We start from the raw sequence: 24,517 nt of genomic DNA on the forward strand, positions 1-24,517 counted from the left end.
TGGGTGAGGAGACTGCCTTCCCCTGCCTGTCTGAGCAGAGACAGGAGAGGAGGCAAGAAGTGGCCTCAGCATGCAAAACCTAGTCATCCATCTCCTCCCCACTCCCTGCACACATGTGCGCACACACACACACATGCATGCAAGCACTTGACAGTGCAGTGACAGGAATGAGGACTTGCAGCTGCACCTCCCCAGTTACTGGGTACCCTATGAGCACAGCTGAGCCACAGCATGGCCACCTGATTAACCACTCAGCCTGATTGGCCTAGGAAGTCAGCAAGCCTGCTCTTAACCCAGCAGCAACAACTGATCTCTGGCTGCTCAATAATTATCGCTCCTGTGATCGCTCCTGTGCCTACCTTGCTCCAGTTCTGCTTCTGCCTTGTTCCCAGCCATGCTCCTGTCCTGTCCCTGTCTGCTCCAGACCTGCTTCCTTACTGAATTCCTGACTCTGACCCCTGGGCTTTGGTTATTGGCTTCAGGACTCCAAATACTAGATCTGATTCCCACTCCAACCACTAGGCCTGAACGCTCACATCCCGGTTGGTGACGTGCTGTGTGGTGCAGTGCACTCCGGCAGACGACAGTATTGTACAGTACCTTCCACTCTAATTAGCTGCAAATGGAAAAGAGACTGATGGTTATATTCCCCCCAACTCTGCATTAGCTAAAAGGTCACCAAGAAAGTGTGATTTTATTTTCAGTGAACAGAGTTATCCACAGCTAATCAAATCTGAACTTTATCATTACCCAGTGCCCTTCCTTTCCTATTTCCATTTAAAAATTCTCTCTCTTCCCCAGCACACATTTATGCAGACTCTACACACATGCATGTGCAGACTGCATACACCCACACCCATATGCCCCATTACCCACACTCACATGTGTGCACCTTATGTGTATAGATGTCTATATAACTATATATACAAACCACCTACCTTTAATGCTGCACAAACACAACAGCCTTACACACACCCTTGTACACACACACACACCTTCCTACCGGCTCACCTTCATGCACTCACACAAGTACTCTCGCCTGCACAGTTGTACAAATGGACACTTAAATGCATACACATCCCCTTATACACAGACACTGACATGCACACCCGCTGCCTTCTACACACACACACTCATGCGGAGCCCTATCCTTAAAAGTAATCAGACAGCCACTGCCACACCCTTACTCACCCCCGCCTTCCAGAAAACAAGGAGCCTAAGATCAATAACCACTTACAGCCCTTCAATCCAACACTGTCCATTTCATTCTTTCCTCTTTATGGTGACAGACAAGCTGACTACAGATGGGGGGCATCAGTATGCAGGAGAGGTGAGGTGGACACTGTGTTAGCATAAAAAACAGACAGATGCCACAGAGTCCAGCAGAGTCTGGCGCTGCAGTCCTGCAATCAAGTGAGCAGAGCCCCCTCTGGTTTATTCACAGAACACCAATGCCACGCCACTACATCGAACAAGGAAGGGCAATTACACAGGCCGTTCCCCTCAGCCAGCAGAACTGGGCCTGGGACGGAGGGGACAAGCAGACAGTTTCCCTACATCTGTGCAAAGATCTTGCACATGTAGGTTGTAGACATGTGATTTGTTCAGTTCTGCATAAAAGTGACCTGATTTCATATCATGAAGACTATGTGGCAAGAAACCAAATATACTTCAGACACCTCTCCATTCTCACTGGGCTGGTTTTTAAAGTCATCAGTGCGTTTTATTGCCACTGTAACTAGTAATGAAAATGTAGTGCTCATTGTCCCTGTCAATGCACCTCAAATCTGCCTTGCACCTCCCGGTATTTCAGCTCTGGGGTCAACCCAGATCTCTGCCAATGCACCTCAGTTCTGACCTGCAGCACCCAGCCCTGCTATTCCCAGGCTGCCCCCTCCCCAGCTCTGATGATGCACCTCAGATCCCAGCCCACAGCGCCACCTGCTATTCCAGTCTCGCACCCTCCTCCATCCAATTTTGCCAGTGCAGCTCAATCTTGACATGCAACATGCCTCATTCTTTCAATCTTGGGCCCACCACACAGAGCTTTGCCCGTGAACTTCAATAATGCACTGCCAACACATCCAGTTATTTCAAGCATGAACCTGTCCTGGGTAGAGACTAACAATAATATAAATAACATTGTTTGCTCAATATATGTATTGATTGTCTTTCTGTCTAGCTAACTTATTTTGCCAAAGGAGCAAATTTTGCATTAATCATGAGGGGACACATTTTTAAAGCTGACTTTTACTATCAATCCCCAGCACAAACCCTCCCCTCATGTACATAAATCGCACACCTTCCTGTGTACATGTGAGATTTGCATGTGCACATACAGTTTTGTAGACTGGATGGAAATTTGGTCTACACGCATGCATAAAGCTCATCAGCTATGCGAGAAGGGCATGGGGAAAGAAAGTTGTGTGTGTGCATTACGAGTGTGTACTTTGCTGATAAAAAACTCCAGTACTTTCACTCTTGGACAGCGTTCCAATCACAAGGTCAGAGAAATGACCTTTCTGTCAGTCTGTCACAGCAGACTTGGGTTCGCTCTCAGCTCCTGTATACTTCACTCCCCACTCCAAGCAAGAAGAAATGGCTGCTTTTAAAGGTCACCATGAAATCAGCGTCCAGCTGTTGGCTCTGAAATCCATATGGTTGTCAGATTGCAAGAAGGAACATCAGTTCCATCAAATTGCCCCTTTGCAGCTTCCCAATCTCAGGGATCATTTTAACAATTCAAGCTAGGAAATCCACTCAAGGTTGCTATTCACCTGGCCACCAGGCCATTTTGCTAGGGTGCAAAGATCACATATGATGTGCCATGTTGTTTGTAAAGCCCAAGAAGAAACAGCCAAGGAAGGAAACATAGGATGAGCTCAAAGAGACAATCGATTGGAAAAAAGGAATGAGAAAGTAAACACACTAGGAAATTCCAGATTCTCTCTTCTAAGTTTGTCTTTCTGTTGAGCTAGCATTTCAAACCAAATGCTCTCCTTGCTCAGCTTTCATTTATCCTATAAGATGAAATCATTTTACAAACCACTGGCTTCCTCTCCAAATGAGAACAAACCTTGTCGGCTGCAGCCTGCTGAATGTCAGCCTTTAAAAAAAAATCCTTCACTTAAATGTAAATTGGCTTTCTGATTAGATTGCTTTCAAAAAACCCAGCAGAACAGGCTACTGCAAATCAGACAAAGTTCCTTGGGCTCCCATCCCTGGCTGCACATGGCAGAAGCTTTCTCAGAGTCACTGTCATCATCTTCTTCACCCCACGGAGCTCCACTTTCATTTTTTCTTGTTTATTATCTTAAATCATTGGTGTAATTTTCCTTTCAAGGTCAGTCTTTAATCCCAGCCCCCACTGGGAAATTTCTGCCTTAGCCGACATGTGAAGAAAGGTCGAGGGCTTGGCAGTGCTTTGAATTCTTCATATGGAAGGTGCTCTATAAGTGCTAATGATTATTATTATTACTACTCCAACAGAAAATTGTAACGGGGATTGGGCCTTGGGGGCATGCGTGATCCACAGTGTGTCAGTTCTGGCCATGGGCCCATGAAAATTGGCAGCTACAGTCACAGAGCACATGACTAGCAGCAAACCTGTGAGCTCCAGGAACCCAAGCATAAGGGTTCCAGCCTCTGGGGCAGGCACAGCAGAGAGGAGAGAGCCAAGCTCAGGGAACCCCAAGTGTGTGGGGCATCTCTCCACAGCAGCCAGGAAGAGCTATGAAAGGGGGAGGTGCTGGGGAAATGAGGCACTCCAAAGTTAGGAAATGCCAGAGTTAAAGCTGCCTGTGGAATCTCCTCCACTCAGCCTCCTTGTGCTCATGTTGTGATAATCTTTCATGACATGATCACATATTTTTTCCACGGGACCACTGTGTTATTCAGTGCCCAGGATGGATGGTGCATGGGAGATGAATCGGGGTTGTGCAGTGTCTATAGGATCCCTGCCTTGATTGTTGCAGAAGTTAGAAGGTGTGTGGCGAAAGAGGCAGGGAACTGGAGTAGGAGAAAAGATGGTCTCATAGCTAATGCAGCTCAATGCTGCCTTTGAGGGTAAGAATCTATTGCCTCTGCCCCAGAGTTCCTTGCAGAAGGGAGGAACACACATAGCTTCGACTAAAATCAATGGGAGCAGTGCTTTGAAACTACATAAAGTTGTACATAATGCTAATTACTCTGAAAAATCAAGTCCTAAGTGTTTCAAATTAAGCACCCAAAATTAGTGGATATTTTTTACTTGAATCATTCTGTGCCTCAGACTCTCATTTGTAAAACAGGAATAATACCTCTCATCTCATTGAAATGTTGTTAACATTAAATTACTTAATGTTTTTGAAACACTATGGTGATGAGGACCACAGAAAAACCCACAAGAAAATTAATAATTCTGTCTTCAGAGCAGGTTGCGGTAAATAAAAAATGGACTTACACAATAAACAATGAGAAGAAAACAAAATATTGAATAGCTGTTCATTCAGTGAGAACCGTCCATTCTGTGCACTGAATGAGGCAGGAAAATACAGGATGTCAGCATGTAACTAAATACCTCACAATAACACATAAGCACGAGGGGGCTAAATTAAGATTACATGGGCAACCTTAATTCTGGCATTTCCCAACTTTTAAGTCATTGACTTTGCCACCTTCATAAAGTTCTTTTAATATACTTCCTTGAGTGTCATTTAAAAAGAAACAGACAGGAAGGATGCATCTGTCAGAAGACCCAGCTCAATAATATAAGATAGTCAGGAAGAAGTTTCTTCGACAGACTTGACAGTGCCTACATGGAAAGAACGGCTGGCGATTTAACCCAAAGGAGAAACTGTGCCCCATAAATGCACATGAATCAGGCACCAGCTCCCCACAACTTTCTGATCAGAAGTCATGTGAAATAGGATCTCTCTCTCTCTCTCGCATTTCCTCCCCTTCTGCTTAAGCTGGGAGAAAGCTGGAGCTGGAGAAAGCTGTTAAGACTGACATTAGTGAAAGTTATCACAAATTCCACTGTGCCTCAGTTATGTTCTGGGTAGACCTGCTTTCATGAGGAGACAGAGAGGAGCTCAGTATCCATGCAGGAGAGAATTGAGGAGGGACCTACATTGCTAGTGCCCTTGCCCATCTGCTCTTCAGCTAGAGCATTTTCATCTCCACCATTGTCAGTGCAGCCTGTATCATCCATGCGAACGTTCAGGGGGAAGGAAAACTATTTCTGATTTCCCTCACATTTTTCTTTTAAGCAAAGGAACCAGTTCTACAGAAGAGAAGAAATGGCGATTTTGCTAAAATGGTGACTGTTCACGCAGCAGAATCATGATGGAGAATTTTGAGGTGTTTTTGCTGACAAGAGAAACATCCATCAGCAGAAACAATGACCTTTCACCTCAGATCTAATCCATAAACATCCTTGAGAACTCAAGGTTTACTCACACAGAGAAAATGTTGGCAATTTAGTACCCAGGTCTGGCTGTACAGGCTGGGAGCGAAAATAAAAGTTAACTGCATAGTGTACGCCAACCTGTGGAATTCACAGCTGCAGGGGGCCACAAGGTCAACCCTCTGAAAGGATTATAAAAGGGCAAGATCATTGCACAGCCACTAATAATGCCTGTAATTTATTAGTCCACAATTGTGATAGTGATGATCAAGTCTCACACCAAAGGACACAAAGTGAATAGGAAGGACAGGAAGGATTATTCCCCTCCCATGTCTTGTCATAATTAATGAGTTGTGTTATGGACAGTATTGATTCTTCTGAACTATCAGGTATTTGGCCCCTGGAGGAAGCAGGATACTTGGATGGATGGACTAGTGGTGTGATCCAGCCTGGCAAATTCTAAGATCCCTAAGAGGAGGGGAATTGATCCTCTCAGAAAATTATATGTAGGAAATACTTTGAAATTTAGCGACAAAGAGTCCTGTGGTACTTTATAGACTAACAGAAGTATTGGAGCATAAGCTTTCGTGGGTGAATACCCACTTCGTCAGATGCATGCATCTGACGAAGTGGGCATTGACCCACAAAAGCTTATGCTCCAATACGTCTGTTAGTCTATAAGGTGCCACAGGATTCTTTGATGCTTTTTACAGATCCAGACTAACACGGCTACCCCTCTGATATTTGAAATTTAGATGCCTCTAAAATCCAGGCAGAGTGAAACACGAATGCTGTTCCTTTAGTCTCTGCTTTTGCCACCTCACCATTCTTATTTCTCATGCCTGAGGAGTTCATGATTAGACTATGAGCTTCATCAAAGGGCAATTTTCAGCTGCCAAATAGATTTGTACAATAAATCCACACGAGGCCAGATTAATGAGCAAGAGAGACGTCAGAAATCAAAAAGCTAGCTGTGGTAATTCCACAGGAAACCTGAAAGGATGATGTGAAATGATATTTGGACATTTAAAGGGACACTCAAAATAAAGCAGTTAATTTTTCCATTAGAATTAATTTGTCCCCTCTCTGTGCCTTACACCTTCCCAATAGTCTCTCCTAAGTAGAATGCAAACCCAATGACATTCAAGGTCATGCCATTCAAACCAATCTAGTAGGCTGGAAACAATTTCATACACATAAATAATATATATGCATGAACACACAGACACATGTTTCTTGTGTTACTACTAACACATTGCGTTAGTAAAACTGAAGTAATATTTAACATCTAAATTGCTTCATTTATGCTGTTGGTTTCACATTTGTTCTAACAGTCTGGACAGTGAAATTAGATTTAATTATAGTCAGTTTCTCATTTGTGACCAAATTCTACCCTCAGTTACACTCAGACAAGCCCAATGAGTCAATGGTAGTCAGTTTCACTTTCTGTTTTTTAGGTGCTAGCACAATTCTGATGAGTCTGGTCTCGTAGCACTGCAAGGAAACATTTTTAAATCTAAGAGCAGAGGATAATGTTCTTTCTTCATGTGCATGCTAAGTTTCTTCTCCTCAATCATGTCAGTGTGACCATTTATTGATTTTGAATGACTGCACATGCAAATGTTGGTTATGAGTAATTAATAATCCACCCTGAACTCCTGTCCTATTCCCCAGCAAAACACAACCTCTGTTCTCCTAATTCACAGATTTACTCTTCCACAGAGCCATGAATGCATTTCCTCCTGGATCTGCTTTAAGTGACCCCATTTAAGCAAGGAACCAGGATTCAATGCACACACTCTTACTCTTCTGGGGATGTAGCATCCTAATGCTTAGTGCTCTACAGTGCTGCAGAAGGTACCTGGATTTGCTCTTTAACTCCTGGTCTCTCATACTTGCAAAGTTGGGAGATTGGGTGCTAAGTCCCTAGATGGAAAGGAACCTTTTGTTTTGATTAATAAACTGTGGCCCTTCTTGTTCCATATCAGTAGAATCTATTAAACATCAACACCACTGACTCCCTTCAGCCTCTCTCCACGTTCACCTCTCTCTTTCTACTACCTTCTAGGCAGGCCAGCTTTAGGCCGATTCCCCCAAATCAGGCCCTGTGCCTAAGAGGGCCCCACACCCTAAAAAAGAATGCTTAACTTAGGTGCCTTTTTAATTTTTACTCACCTGGTGGCACTTCGGGTCTTCGGCGGCACTTTGGTGGCAGGTCCTTCACTCGTTCCGGGTCTTTGGCGGCATTTCGGCAGCGGGTCCTTCAGTGTCACAGAAGACCCGGAGCAAAGACCCAGAGCACCACTGGGTGAGTCATCCGTGCCGGGGCCCCGTCAAAACTGTTCGAATCAGGCCCCACACTTCCTAAAGCCAGCCCTGCTTCTAGGGATCCAGCTCCATGCTCTGCTCTAAGACAATCCCTGATGCATTCTTCCCAGAGACCAGCTTGTCATGTCAAAAGGTAGAATAGCCCTTGCAGTAAATGACCAGCTAGGGCAGAAAGGAGGAGCCTGAGGGAGGAGGCCCTTAGAGCAGTGTTTCCCAAACTTGAGATGCTGTTTGTGTAGGGAAAGCCCCTGGTGGCCAGGCCAGTTTGTTTACCTCCCGTGTCTGCAGGATCGGCTGATCACAGTTCCCGCTGGCTGTGATTCGCTGCTCCAGGCCAATGGGAGCTGCTGGAAGCGGTGCAGGCCAAGGGACATACTGGCCACCGTTTCCAGCAGCTCCCATTGGCCTGGAGTGGCGAACCACAGCCCATGAAAGCTGCTGGAAGCGGTGCAGGCCAATGGTAGCCGCGATCAGCCAAACCTGTGGACGCAGAAGGTAAACAAACCACCCCGGCCTGCCAGGGGCTTTCCCTACACAAGCAGCGGCCCCAGTTTGGGAAACACTGCCTTAGAATGATGCAAAGACATTATTGTTTAACATACATTTCAAAAGGAGAGAAGCCCTAACATCAGTTATTCCTAAACCAGAAGAGAGGTCACACTATGGTCCAATTACAGGCCAATTTCACTTTTAATAGTGATGGCAAATGATAGCAAAATTTCTGGCGACGAGACTGGTGAAAGTTTGGGGTACTATCCTACACCCAAATCAAGTCCCGTTTGTCAGAGCCCATCATGGCTCTGACAGCCCTTGACAACTTGTTCATGTTACAGGAGCGAAATATGATAACCCTGATCCACAATGCATATTAGCCTTACATGCCCAAAGCCTTTCGATAGAGAGGGCGGGCCATATAAATTTGATACCCTACAAAAATTTGGATTTGGACCCATACTTAGTTCTTAGATCTAACTGTGATATTCTCACCAAACCTCTCTGAAAAACCAATATGACCTCGGATATGTTCAGCTTATTCTGGAGCATTAGGCAAGGGTGCTTGCTGTCTCCACCACCCTTTGATTTGGCTCTTGAGCCCCTGGCAACAACTATCCAGATATCTGAGGCACACAACTTGGTTCCATGGAGTATTAATTGATGTTATTATATACCAACGATGCCCCTTCGTCTATCTCCAAATCAGAAACCACTATTCCAGCCTTCCGATCACTAATTCAAAAATTCAGAGCAACGTCTTATACAAAATAAATTGGGAAAAACTGGAACTATTGGAAATCTCCTGGTTGTCATGTAGTGGGGCTTTCTCTTAACAGAATTTTCATAGGCAAATGATGCAATGAACTACCTAGGTATAAAAGTACCAAGAAACATTAACAAACTAGTAAAGATAAATATAGATCTGGTACTCTCTCAAATAACTAGTGATACAAATAGGTGGCATCCTCTGTCCCTGAGCCTGTGCAGAAGGGTTAATAAAATAAAAAAGAATATTCTGCCTACGCTTCTCTATATTCTAAGTGATCTACCTGTGTTAGTGTCTTTCTGTGCGACCATGGTCAATGTTCATGACTATCACTTAAAAACCTCCACCTCCATACAGCCCAGGCAGTGTGCGGGCTCCCAAACCTATAGAATTACTATTATCCCTTTTACCATGTCACTGATGTCAAACTGGTTCCAGCATGTTACAAACCGTATGCCCACATGGGTAGAAATGGAACAGATGTTAATGCATCCAATTCCCTCTGCGGGTCTACTCTGTGCCTCTTTTTGTCTAATGAAGAAAAATAAGGTGAACTCAATGGTGGCTGCATGAAAGGTCTGAGCTATCCTAGGAGGTACCAATTTCATCCTCACTGTCATACAAAATCATCTATCTGGGGTAACCCAGACTTGCAAATTGGGGAGGGGGAACCTATAATTTGGAAGAACTGGCAGAGCCAGGGCATCACATGATTTCCCAATGAGTCTAGGATGTGAGCTTTGTCTCTTTTCTAACACTAAAGCAACATGCCCTCATTGGAGTGGCAGTATTTACAAGTGACATTTGCTAATGTATCAGTTTGGTCCAGATGCCCTTAGACTACCAGAGAGCTACTGGGAATCTTGGAAACGCTTCATAAACTCCCCAGGCCCCTGTCCATTATGGATGCTTTGGTAATAAAGAGGAACTCTATTGGCCTGGAATTCTTTGTGAAAGTGTGGGAAAGGGAGTCAGTGCTTCCCTTCAGTAACCAAACCTCAGGTGAAAATTATATCCTAGATTATGTACCTACTGTGCTGGGTTTAACTTCACCACTAGGACTTTGGTTTGTGAGGGCCACTATGATGACCAAGTGTATGATTTTATGAAAATGGAGGAGCAGGCCTATGCCCAGAGCAGAGCAACAGCATTCAGACCTGTCTGAGTTAGCAGCGCCAGAAATAATAGCTTATCAGCATAAAGAGCAATTATATGAATTTGAAGAAATTTGGGCCCTGTTTATTCATACATTTGGATAAAGAATGCTGAGATACCTCAGATAATGCCAAACTTCCATTCCTCCTGTCCTCTCCACCTTTTCCCTCCCTCTTCCTGTACCGGCCTTCACTCTTTTCTGCCTATTTGTACGTGACTTTTTGTTTTGTTATCCCCATTTTAATATGTAATGTCTGCATAATAGTGCCAGCTTTTGTATTGTCTAGTCTTGCAGCTTTGACAAGGTGTAAGGGTGCATAATTGCATATCTGTATTTGCAATCCCTGGGAAACGGGCAATAGTTGGTAAGATATACAAGTCGTAAGTCGTTTAGCTTTTAGTATTTTTTATTGTTTGTTTCAATGTGAAAATTAGCCCAAAAAAATCACAAAAAAATTCAGTTCAGAAGAAAATCCTCCAGGATTCAAGGGCAGGAAGGAGCGGAGGCAATGCCCCTCTCCCACCTCTCTGCCCACAAGAGGCTTACTGTGTCCTGCAGCCTAATGTCCACTAGCAAACAGTAACAGCATTTACTGGACAAAAGGGGAGCAGAAGGTTGAAGGGATTTGCTGGAATGAGAGCCCAGAGATTGATTCCAAAAGAGGAGGGGCTGACGGCAATGCTGAGAAAGCTATTCCAATCAGCGTGGGGGAGAGTGCTGCTTCATTATTCTGAATACAGCCAAGCATGCTGGAACCCCAGCAGCACTGGAGGCTTCCCAGCCCTGCAGATTCACATCTATCATGATCTCATCCCTATAGTCGTGGTTTATTGTGCTGTAATTTAACCATATGGTGGGAGATTCATTCTCTAGTTTGAGGCCGGTCGAGACCCAAGAACCCATCAGCAGAGGAGCCGAAGGAACTGATTTAAGATGTGCCGCTCCCACTGAAGGGGTCTTTGCTGGGTCAGGCCTTTTGCTTAGCAAGCAAGGGGAGCAGAGGTCCTGAGATTACACTTAATGAGAGCTTTGAAGTTGGCTCCAAAAGGCAGAGCCAGCGGAGTTTGTATCTCTTTGTGGTTCAGGACCATTGTTTTCTCTTTTCGTAACATATTTCTACCCAGGAAAGCCAGGCTGAGATGCAGCACCCACTTCTCAGCCAAGGCCTGATTTGTATCCTATTTACCAGCTTACTGATTAAGTAGCAGAGGCACAGAAAGGACAAGTGGCTGACCTGAGGTCCCACAATGCGTCCTGGTTAGGATTCAGCAGGCTGCTGCCTTCTTGGCTTTTGTCTGACTTTGTACTTCAGACACTATCCTTCCCACTCCACCCACATTTATGATGTGCATCTTTATTCTAAAGGAGCAGGAAACTGGAAGGCTGGGGTGCATTGCATAAAATGACATGAGAACCTCTTCCCTCTCACCCCACTTCCTTGGGCTTTACATCTAGGTTAGTTTCTAGGATTGCTTTATACTCTCCCTGACTTTAGACTGTGCTTTGCCATTGCAGATGCATACTCTGAACTTGGATCCATTTGGTACCCTGATTTTACTTTGTATTACCCCAGGGTTGTGCAGTAATCAAGGAGAGGGTAATTCACTTCCCCCCATCTTAGGTATTAGTGGAGTTTAAAAATTCATTGTCAATCCTCACAACAGAGCATCTTCATTCATGCTGAATGCCAACCTTACACACATTGCACCGTGTAACCCACACATCTCCTGGGTGTGGTGTTCTGTCCCAGTTAGTGGCACCAAGAGAGTTAAATGAGTCTGTTCAACAGCCTTAGCTAAGAACCAGCTGGCCTTTAGCTTCTGCCGTAGAGGCTCATGCATTAAGCTCCAGAGGTCCCAGGTTCGATCCTGCCCACTGACGACCGGGGTCTGTCAGCATTACAACTGCATAAAGGGGAAGAGACAGACTCTGTCCAAAGAGGCTTACAATCTACATCAGTTTTTATAGGTACCACCCTTTAAAAACATTTAGTTTGGAACAGAGAGGGAGGGTTCTGCAAACCCAGTGATGTCTAGACCTCATGTGCTACTGATCAACATCCTTGACCCTGACCTTCTTTTCCCACTGCTATGTCACAATGTGAGCAGAAACCCCTGTCCTCTTACTTACCAATTGCCCTCTTTGGATGAAATTCATTCCATCCTAGCACATAGCCTGAGTAGCTGAACTACCAGGGGCCCAGTGGAATTCAGCCCCATGAAAACCCAGAGACAGGCTGTGGGGGTGAATGCAGCCTCTCCTCAGCTGTTATTGCATCTTGTGGGTTGGAATGGCAGCCACCGGCCATCTGCAAAACCCACACACACTTCCGTCCTGCGTGCCTGCTGCATCTGTTCAGGTGCTGACATTCCAGTGAAGAGACATCATTTCAAACACAGCCAAAAAATGCTATGGCTACTGCTGCACAACGCTCAACAAAGAAGCATCTGATATAGTATCTGTTCCCTGTCATTTGTGTTCCAAAACCTGCAGTGACCTTTGCTGCTTCCTTGGGGATCTGGGTTCACCTGTTCAGTTAATGGGAAGAGAGCACTTGGCAAGCACTTCATTTATGAAGCCCCACAATACTTCTTTGAGGCAGGTCCAGAGTAAATAGGAATTCACTTCCTTTACCAGTAAAATACAGTCACTCCTGCAGTAAAATACATGAGTTCTTACACCAACTGCAGCAACACTACAAAAGAGTACAGGGTAGGTTATGAGGAGCACTCCCATATCTAACTGAAAGTGAGGAAGGAATGTTGCAGGTAGACTATAATTATCCAAACTGGAATTTGGCCAGGACTACATACAGGACTACACAGGACTAGTCCACTGTTACAACAATGGCCATGTGGTATTTAGAACCACAAATGGTCAGCAGTTTTATATCCCATCCTCACCTCAGCATCTTCACTGACCTTAGCAGGAAGCCAATGTTAGTACTGACTCAGAGGAAAGAATTCCATCGTAGGATCAGCACCACTTGAAGCCATACCCTGATCCTCATCTTGCTTTGTGGAATCTAAGAGGGTCACAGCACATAGTTACATAGCAACAAGCCAACAAGAATTGAATGCAGTAGTTTCAGCCTAATCATTATGCTACTTGTCCATATCAGAAACCATACAGTTTGGACATCATTTGTTGATGACTGCACAGCTCTGCTCTGTAAAGCCTGATCACTCCATACAGAGATGCAGCATCTCAGGACTCGGCTGCACTGGCGGGGGGGAATGTGGAACTGGAACACCAGAGGTTGATAGACATCAGGAGTGAAGTACACTGGTTAATCGTTGTGGGTAACCCAGGACAGGAGTATGTTGCAGGTTATATTTAAGCAGAGTGATAGTGCGGTGTATGGGAAGCACGCCCAGAGCCTGCCCGCACTATACTTGGATCTAACCAAAGCCATCTACCTCTCAGTTTGATGACCACTAAATCCACCCACTGGAACCTCCTCTTCACACAGTTTTTCCCACGCTATTTAACTGAATATGGATTACTGGAACCATTTATGGTAGTACATGACTAGGGATAAAACCTACTGTCTCTCCTAGATATCTAGTCATCAGTCAGGGACCTAGCATTGGGGTTCCCATTCCCTTCCATACAAGCTCTATCCAGAGACATATCTAGTCCCTGTGCACTGATTGCTTGAAGCCCTTGCTCTGACCTTCCTCATGCACAGATCTTGGAGCACAGGAATGTCTCTGGAGAATCTTCCTAAAACTATAGGTCCATATTCATCCTGGCTGTAACTCCACTGAAGTCAACAAATGAAATCAGGAGTGAATTCCACTCAATGTCTCAGAGGAAATAAACTAAATAAAACAAAACAAGACAGGTTTTCAACAACTCAAATGTAGTTTAAAATAAATACACTCAGTCTTGATTCAAATTTGAATCAACAGTTTCCTTTTGTTTACATAAATGTCTGGAACTTTTAAGCATGTCATGTTTTTTGGGACACTGCCATGGAGAGAGATTCAAATACTTTTGCCCTGTGTTTTCTGACAGTTCTAATTTTTGGTTCTATTTGTTTCTTGAGCGTGTTGGGGGAGGGAGGGAAAGGAAGACTAAAATGCCATCCTTCTCTTTTAGGTATCATTCTATTCCACCCACAGTAGCACTGAGCTCACACACAACGGTACATCCCCCAGTCCCCCAGCACTTGAATCTTTCAACGCAGCAACAGGAAGCAGATGGATCGAGTGACAGCTGAATTCCACCACAGCAGGTGCCAAGGGAGGACTTTCTCCAAAATGCATTTCAAGGAGGCATCCCTGGGACACTTCAACAGATGGGCCACTGCTTGGCAGTTGACAAGCAACTACCCCCTGTACTAACTTCCCGGAAGAAATCAGAAATATTTGGCACCCCTGGGGAAATGACCATTTGTTCTCACAGCGGCAAACTTACAAGAAGAGCACTGCTGTTTTCGGATTCATTCACAGAATGGTTAGGCTTGGAGGGGGCATTTAAGGTTGACGGTGCAGGTTCAAAATCACAGGAAATGGGGCAGAGTGTTCTCAGCACAAGGTCTGGGATGGTAGAATACACTAATGCCAGAGATGACTATTGTGCACGGAGGGTGCAATGTAATACAAGACATCTTTTTTCTATGAGCCTTCTCCTAAAATAGATCCAGGGGAAACCTGGAAGAAATACACCACCCAATTATGATCTCTCCTAAATAAGAGGTTGTTATCTGCAGAGAGGTTGGTAGCAGAGGGTGGGGGGAGGAATATGGAGAGTCTTATTTCTTTGTCTTGAGATATACAGACTTTTAAATTAATGGTGCTCAGACATAACAGTGGTGAGCATCTTAGAAATACATCTAGTAAATATCACTGAATTGTGGACTATGAAGAAACCATTTAAGCCCTATGTGGTTTGGGTCATGACTCATAGTGATATCTCTCCTTTTTCACCAATATGGGAGTTGAGACCTTTCAGGATACACCCACTGGCTATTCCCATATCTCCTGAGGTTGTTAGGATCATGACTCTCTCTGTGGAATCCCACAGCTCTGGGATTTGCTTTTCCTATTGGTAAGCATAGTTAGCAGACCTTCAAGGTCTAGCTGCTTACTAAGGCTTTTCCCTGTAGAGGGTGTAATTTTTTAGTTGACATTTTGGCAGTTTAAGTTTCAAAGATGCCTCTGAGTCCCCCACACTTACTATTAGGGGTGTTGATTAATTGTAGTTAACTCATAGGATTAACTCAACAAAATTAATCATGGTTAATTACAGCTTTAATTGCACTGTATATCAATTGAAATTTATCAACTATTTTTGGATGTTTTTCTACATTTTCAAATATATTGATTTAAATTACAAGACAGAATACAAAGTGTACAATGCTCACTTTATGTTACTATTTTTATTTCAAATATCTGCACTGTAAAAATTATAAACAAAAGAAATAGTATTTTTCAAATCACTTCATACAAGTACTAGAATGTAATCTCTTTATTGTGAAAGTGCAATTTACAAATGTAGATTTCTTGTTACATAACTGCACTCAAACACAAAACAATGTAAAACTTTAGAGTTTACAAGTCCACTCAGTCCTACTTCTTATTCAGCCAATCACTAAGACAAACAAGTTTATTTACATTTACAGGAGATAATGTTGCTGGCTTCTTATTTTTGTAGTCGGCATTGCAAGGTATTTACATGCCAGATATGCTAAACATTTGTATGTCCCATCATGCTTTGGCTCCCATTTCAGAAGACATGCTTCCATGCTAATGACGCCCATTAAAAATAAATATGTTAATTATATTTTGACTGAACTCCTTGGGGGAGAATAGTATGTCTCCTGCTCTGTTTTACTCTCATTCTGCCATGTATTTCATATTATAGCAGCCTCGGGTGCTGACCCAGCATATGTTGTTCGACTTCCACTGCAGATTTGACAAGATGCAAAGAAGGTACCAATGTGAGATTTCTAAAGATAGCTATAGCACTCAGCCCAAAGTTTAAGAATCTGAATTGCCTTCCAAAATCTGATAGGAAGGAGGTATGGAGCAGATTTCAGAAGTCTTAAAAAAGCAACACTCCGATGGGGTAACTACAGAACCTGAACCACCAAAAGATAAAATCAACCTTCTGCTGGTGGCATCTGACTCAGATGATGAAAGTAAACATGCCTCGGTCTGTCATCAGCATGGACGCATGTTCTCTGGCATGGTGGTTGAAGCATGACAGGACATATGAATCTTTAGCACATCTGGCACACAAATATCTTGCAAAGCCTGTTATAACAGTGCCATGCGAACCTCTATTTTCACTTTCAGGTGACACTGTAACCAAGAAGCGGGAAGCATTATCTCGTGCAAATGTAACCAGACTTGTTTGTCTGAATGACTGGCTGAACAAGAACTAGGACTGAGTGTACTTGTAAGCTCTAAAGTTTTACATTGTTTTGTTTTTGAGTGCAGGGGTCTTTTTATACATAATTCTACATTTCTAAGTTCAACTTTCATGATAAAGAGATTGCACTAAAATACTTGTCTGAGGTGAATTGAAAAATACTATTTTTTGTTTTTTATAGCACAAATATTTGTAATAAAAATTAATATAAAGTATCATTGTACACTTTATATTTTGTGTTGTAATTAAAATCAATCTATTTGAAAATGTAGAAAATGTCAAAAAATATTTAAATTCAGGGTATTCTATTACTGTTTAACTGTGCGATTAATCATGCCACTAATCATGATTACATTTTTTAATCGCTTGACAGCCCTACTTGCTATAAATACAGGCTTTGGGAGACAAAAGTAAACTGTGATATGAACTGTGGTAGTCACAGAGCTGTGTGAACATTGCCAACATTTTCTACAAAACGTGCATTTGAAGTTTTAGATTTCAAGCCCATCCTCTTTGCCTCCATTCCCACAGATACTGAGCAAAGGCATTTAGTTGCATGAACATTGCTGAAACAACATTTTTTGGCAAATATTGCAGGATACTGGCAAAAAGAGGATTTCAAATGAATAAATCCGGTTTCTGCACCCAGAAGCCTAAAGTAATGTCCATCTTATCAGGGAACAAAAACAAAACCATGTGACCTATTGAAGCAACCCAAATTATGAATATCAAGTACCTGTAACAATCAGACCAAGAATTCCTCACAGAAATTATGCAGTGAGTAATTTGAAATAACGGGTACGCTTTGGGAGCTGCCCACAGGTGACCGACAAAGAAAAAAAGGCAACATTCACTGAACAAATTATTCATTATGAATCATTTGGCTAGCTCTGGTCGTAAAAAAAAGCAGAAAAAAGGAGAATCGTCATGAAAGAAGTCCCTATCTGAGGGAAGGGCAGACCTGCTCATCATGATGCTCTTCCCATAACTCTGCCACATTCACCAGCATGATACTTTCTTAAAACATTTCAGCTGACACAAGTCACAGAGAAGGCTGGCCAGGCCTCTGATCAGGAAGCCCTGGTGCCGGTGCCAGCCGCACAGCAGTGGCAAAGAGGAGCAGGTCCAAACCCGAGTGTTCAGGGGGTGGCCAGTGCTGCTCTTCTTTGCCACAGCCACAAGGCCAGCTCCTGAAGTAGACCAGCGAAAGCTCAGGTTGCCCCTCCTCCCCATGAACTGGGCCCTAGGCACGTGCCACGGTTGCCTATGCCTTAATTCAGTCCTGCCAATGGTACACACTGTGTGTGGCTCCTGGTGTCACCGTGAGGGGGGATGGTTGCCATCTGTAACTATTGAAGACTCCCGGGATTTAACTGAGGTATGCTGAGCTTCCCAGTTGCTTTTACTTTTTCCAAATTACTGTAGCCTGATTCTATATTGGCCAGCACTCTAGGTTTTTATTTACAACAGTGCAAAGCGAGGGAAAACCACTGCTATTCTGATTCAGTGGCCTTTTACACTCACTTTGCACCAGTGTAAATGACTCCACCCAGTGCAGAGAAGTGGAGAATCAGGATCGGAGTCTTTTAAACCCCTTTTTACCCTAAAATGTTCCTCGTAGTTCACCCACCATACTTGGCTTCATGACTTCACCCAGTGAGCTGAGCGACTAACATTATTATAGTGGGAGACTGTGATGGAAATGTTGGGTCTTTGATGGATCTTAGTTTTGACAGAGAGCTTTTGAAGGATTGTCGACAAAGTCTCGAGCACTTGTCTGTTAACACTCTGCCTGATACTGCTATCCTTGTACCCAAAGACATCTGGGAAGTGGTGGTTATTCCCTCTTCCACTCAAGTCTGATGAGAAAATCAGGACTGTTCAATTTCTTCAAGTTAGAAGCATTAGATTGGGCAACAAAAAACTGTTTCCCTCTCCACTCCCAAAGGCTCTCTTCAAAGAACGATCTATATCACCAGTAAAATCCACTTCAAAGGGCACTGTCAAAGTATCTGTAATCATTTTACAACTCATTTGTGTTACTCCTTGTTGTTTATAATAAGCCCTTTGTAGCATGAGGCTAAAATCTATTTCCTTACTGATTTATTTCCTCCATCATGCACACATGCCGGACAAAATTCTGTACCATGATACTGAAAGCATAGTGCGGTACAGAATGGTAAGCCAAGGTGTAGCATGGGATGGAGCTGAAAAATACAGGGCAGTATATGAATTGAACAGTGGTATGATACAGTAGGGTACTGAATAATATAATGCAGGACAGGTGCAGAAAAGGGCTACTAGCATGATCAGAGGAATGGAGAACATATCTGATGAGAGGAGACTAAAGGGTCTGTAAACACTACAATTGTATGTCAGTACAATTTATGTCGTTCAGGGGTGTGAGCAATGTAAGTTACACAGACCTAAGCGCCAGTGTGGACAGCGCTATGTTGGTGGGAGAGCTTCTCCCGCCTACATAGCTATTGCCTCTTGCTGAGGTGGTTTTATTATGCCGATGGGAGAACTCTCTCCTGCTGGCAGAGCATCTTCACCAGACATGCTACAGCTGCGCCACTGCAGTGTTTCTAGCATAGACTAGCCCTACGGCTACATCTATATTGCACACCTCTTGTGGAGACATGTAGCATATGAGGATGTGTCTTGTGGTGACATGTAGACACTGTGTCCTCACTATGGTGTGCAGCTACACATGTTAGTGGAAGCTCTGGCAGGGGAGAGGCAGAGGAGAAAGGCTCAACAGTGGTCAACTGCTGGAACCTTTCCCCATTGCAGCTGAGAGCTATGTGGAGTTACCAGAGCTTTCCCTGCCTCAGGAAAAGACTCCAGCGAGGGGAGGGGAGAGGCTCCAGCAGCTCCCTGGAGCAAGGAAAGACTCCGGCAGCAGGAAGGCAGTGGGACATTGTGCTGATAAAAATAGCAGTGCAGAAGAGGAGGCACTGCTTGGGCATGTAGAGAGCCCTGTAGGGTACATATCCACAGGGTTCAGGAGTTTCTTTACTTGTCTAAACAGTGCCTCACTGCTATTTATACCCATGCTTAGAGGTATGCGCAGTATATTCTACATGCTGTCAAAAGGAGCATGCAGTATAGACTTACTTTAAAAGCTTGGATTGTTTAGCCTAGCAAAATGAAGGGTTAGCAGGGATATGGTAGCTCTTTATAAATACACCACAGGGCTGAAAACTAGGGATGGAGAAGAGTTATTTAAGCTAAAGAACAATGCTGGCTCAAGAATGAATGAGTATAAACTGACTATGAGTAAATTTAGGCTGGAAATAAGAAGAAAGTTTCCAAACATCAGAAAAGTGTGATTCTATGACCACTTTACAATAGAAGTGGGGCAAACAACCTTATTAATTTTAACATGGAGCTTAATAAATTTATGAACATGATTATCTAAGAGCACTGGCTGCAATAGCAGAGGACTGGACACAGTGACCCAGGAAGTCCCTTCCAGTCCTATGTACAGCATGGTATGGAACGGACTAACCCAGTATGGTACAGTACAGTACTAAATATTCTCCAGTATGGTATGGAATGGAACAGAATAGTATGGTATAATAAATTGTGATATGATACTATATGGCATGGTATTGAATAGCCTGGTACTGGATGGTCATGGCAAAGTTATATTATATATAAGGGCAGGAAATGAAACCCAGGAGAAACTTGCTTAAGTATCAAAAGAGAGCTCACTGGAGACTAAATTAGTCAGAATGGGTAAAACTTCTTTAAAAGGTGCCACACAGAATTCATTTTCACACCAACAAAAGATGGTCTCAACAAACTGAATATCAGAGACGTTGTTGCAATAAAACCCATGTTGTGGGCTGGAAGAGTGTTTGATTTAGTCCACCAGCTCACCAAACACTCAGCCTTCACAGAGGCAACGAACTTGTGAGCTTCTTCAATTTTCTGATTGTTTTTGTCTTTCGACCATAGGGTTTCTAAAGAGGTAGGAGTGGGAGGGAGAATTCCCCAATGAAATCCATTACTCCTTTTTTTAGCAACACTTTACGACAGAGACACAGTTCCTGTAAGACTCCATCAGGCAGTCTAGATGAAATGAGATTGAGTTGGGGTTTGGCTTTTTCTTCATCTTCCTTAGGTTGAATAAAATCTCAGATAAGATCAATAGTTTCTTTGGTTTTATGTTTCTCTTCCTTAAGGGCGACTGGCTTATTGTATTTCCATTGATTACAGAGACAGAGATTCAACAGAGATAAACCATCTTTTATATTCCCAGCCTTTTGAAGTCAAATGATTTTTAAATGAGGTTGGGGTCACTCTTGATTCTTATTAGAATATCACAAGTGCCAAACATCTCTCTTATTTTTGACACAATGAACCATTTCTAAAATGAGGGGTTGTAAATTTCAATGCAAGCCAGGCAACATTCCCTGAAAACTCTTTCTGGCTGGATTCAGCAGTACCAGGAAGTACTGGGTTTTATTTTAATTCAGCCCTCCTCCACATTGATGTCATAGGACACACCTACCACTGACATGTAGCTTAGGGCAGCTTTTTTTAATGGCATCTAGCAGGGCTTTTTTGTTTTTGCCCAATCCTTTATCATCTCCCTAGTAACTCTCTGTGTAACTACACAAACTAAGTTAGCAGGCACAGTGGGCAAAGGGACTAGTTGCATGAACAAGGAGAGCAGAATGTGTTGCCGTAATGTTTGCAACAGGGAAGGAAGTATGAGTTATTTGTTAGATGGGGAGACTGGTAGCCGAAAAGTTACTGATATGGCCACAGGCAAATGTCTTCAGTCATCGGAGCCTCAGTTTCCATCTTGGTAAAATGGGGTGGGGGAAGACTTAGTTGCTGTTTGTAAAGTGCATTAAGAAGCTATATAAGTAAAAGCATTTAAAAAAAAATCAAAGGGCCTGTTTGTCCAGGTGAGTTTATGGATATAATTGTAGGGGGTTGCTGTCGTATGGTTTAAAAAACAGATTCTAATTATAATTAAACGTGGGTGCAAAACTGCAGATACTGTTAACTGGGAGCAGAGGTCACAGGATGAAGAGATCTAACTGACAGATTACATCCGCAAATCAGGTACCTCTCTAAATTATGTCATTTTCATACATGGGAGCTGGAAGGTCCAAAACTGTAGCCCCAGAACCAGTATCTAAATTGTGGTCTCTTGAAAAATGTGGCCCTATAAAAATGATTTATACCCAAGAGCTTCAGGACTATCAGATTCTAAGGAGAGAGAGTCTTTGGTGGGTGGGACTTGGGTATTACATGGAACTATGCAATGGAATCTTTGCCTTACTATGTTGAGAATATTCTCCTAGGAACCCAAATCCAAAAGAACAAAAACAAGTAGTACCCTAGTTAAAGATTCCTAAATAGAAGGGGAAATCTCCTATTGATTTCAGTTATTTGAAGGTAATAGCTTATGATCTTTTATGCAGCTCCAAAATAAATGTCAGTGTAAGAAATGATACATCATTTCAATTCTAACCAATCAGGTACTTAGTGTACTGCAGGATAAATTATTGGAACTACTTTAAAGCTGCCTTAACCTGAGAAACTGCAAAAATATTTATATTCGTATGATGGAAGGAAGAAATGCCCCCGCGGGCATATTTAAGAGTCTTCTGTCTTTGGGATAAATGGTAATGATAAACAAAAAATGGAAAGATGACCTTAGAATAATAACCTCATGATCCAACTGGGACTGAGCTTTCCAACATACAGAAATCATTTGCAATATGTTCAGAACGGAAATTTCTATCCTGCTTTATAGCTCATAGACTTCCTTCTGGGTCACAAAAAACGTGGATTTGATTCTCTCTCTTGCAACAGGCGCCCACATGTAAAATTACTCCAATTCCCCTGTTGGCTGCCTACAGTTCTGCTTAGTTGCTCAGTGATGAATGTGAGGACGACGGGAAAAGAAAACAGAGGGAAAAATAGAGACGCATTTCATATAGTTCAAAGGATGGTAAAAGAAAGCCCAGGTCCTGCCACATGGGATATTTCTGTGTATCCCTTAAGATCTCCAAAATAGAGAAGAGGCATTGAGAAAACAAAAGAAATGCACTGAAGCTATTCCCTGAATAAAGCATTTATACAGGACTTTTCACATTACTGTTCTACCACCTCAAGTTGTGATCATATCGGACCTCACAAACTAAGCAGTGTTGGGTCAAGGACCACCTAGGTGATACAGCTGATATGCATAGTGATTGAGTGGATAATGATCCTGAGTCTGATACTCCAGCACGGTGCTAGGGCGCACTGTATTGCTAGAGGTATTTGGGTGAAATCCTGGCCCCACTGAAATCCATAGGAGTTTTGGCATCCTGGAGTCAGGGTTCCAACCACTGTCTTTCTGGATAAAATGTAGGATGAAAATTCTGCTCTCTGGTGCTTATTAAAAATCCATTAGCTCTTTTCTCAGGAGAAGGAGGTATCATTTGTGCGGCTCTGGCCAATCTGGGTAATCATATTCTCTTTCCTAAAATTCTCTCTGCAATTATTTCTTCACTTCCTGCCCTGGACTTTTATATGTTTACGGACTGGTAAAGCAGCTGCTGAGTTCCTCTGACTACACTTAACTGGAGGGCAAAGTGATTAGTGTATAAGGTTTGCAAAATCCTTGAGATTCTTTGCTCAGAGAGTAATTTGCAATGTGTTACTATAAATAAATTAATTAGTAATTATCTTGAAGGACCTTTAGGACCCCTAATTGCTTTATTAACACTCTGCGTATAGGGGCGCTGACCCCCCTCCGACAGAAATGGGTTGAAACATGGCAGCCATTCTGCCCTAGCAACACTCCCTATTTGTTTTTGGAGAGAAAGAATTCACCATTTGACACTGAACGGAGAGCTCAGATCAGCAGAGTACAATTACTGGGGTTAATAACCTTAGTCCTGTTAAAAATGCCACAATATTTTTAACAGCCACAAGTAGTCAGAGCACGTGTGTCTCATTCAAAACCCATAGCACCTCCAACACGAGTACCCCCTTCACGCTGTCTGGGACTAGTCAGTATTGACTTAGAAAGAAAAGTCTCCCTACTGAATCAGTAACACTACTTCCTCTGGTATAGCACCCCTTTGAGCCCCATGTTGCGAGATTAGAGCAAAACAGGTTCAGAGAAAAGAGCACCCCTGACTGACCCAACCCCACCACTTCCTGCCAGACCTTCAGCAAGCTGCAGTTTTCTTGAGGTATCCCAGAGGAAATATCTTTATAAGACCAAGCCCTGGGTATTCGCATGGGCCTGACATGATCAGGAGGAGTTCACTACAGCGTGTCTAATGCTAAACAAAAGTCTCCATGTGTGTCAAGAACACGTCAGGTGTTCTCATTTGCATTGCATTACCCAGAATGCTCTTTCATCTTACAGCTATTTAATACTGGATGCTGGATGTCTGTGCTCTAGGAACAAACTCAAAGGTTGCACGTTTTGCTTTGGAGGCAGAGAGTTTCTTCAGCAAGTACAAAGAGTCATTACAGACTGTGGCAGGGAAAACAGTTGGTGCTCCCTGAGTTAGGGAGGCTCACAGTAAACTAAACAATCAGCCCATCAGCTTCCCTTGACAGAGCCCACTGTCTCAGGGTCTTTTATTTCGTCGACACCTGCAGGGTGTAAGCACAGAGCAAGCAGCGGAGTATACATTTATCTCTCTAGCTGTGGGTGTCATTAATAATATAGTTGAGAATGTCTCGTGATTTATATGATGGCTTTATTTCCCACTGGTTTGTTAGAAATCCCTTGCCAACAGTAAGATTATAATACATAGCACAGAGATGTCAAATCATTTCAATCACATCATGCTAACCACTGGCGCCACAGAGCCGGATTCAGAACTCCATTACACCAGTCTCATGCAGCGAATGGAGTTATGCAGGCTTACAACTGCTGGAAATGGAGCTTCGTATCAGGTCACAAAGTTTAATAAGGAGAGGCAGCGTACATCTCTCTGGAACACCTGATTGCCCTTAATATAGCTTCTGT

General features: G+C 43.2%; 1 protein-coding gene across 2 annotated transcripts in view; it reads right to left on the reverse strand.

Moving 5' to 3' along the window:
* Window positions 1–24,517, reverse strand: part of AGBL1 (AGBL carboxypeptidase 1) — a 385,324-nt gene that overhangs the window by 143,691 nt on the left and 217,116 nt on the right. The window lies entirely within an intron of this gene.

Source organism: Gopherus flavomarginatus, chromosome 9 (assembly GCF_025201925.1).
Source record: "Gopherus flavomarginatus isolate rGopFla2 chromosome 9, rGopFla2.mat.asm, whole genome shotgun sequence".
Lineage (NCBI taxonomy): Eukaryota > Metazoa > Chordata > Testudines > Testudinidae > Gopherus > Gopherus flavomarginatus.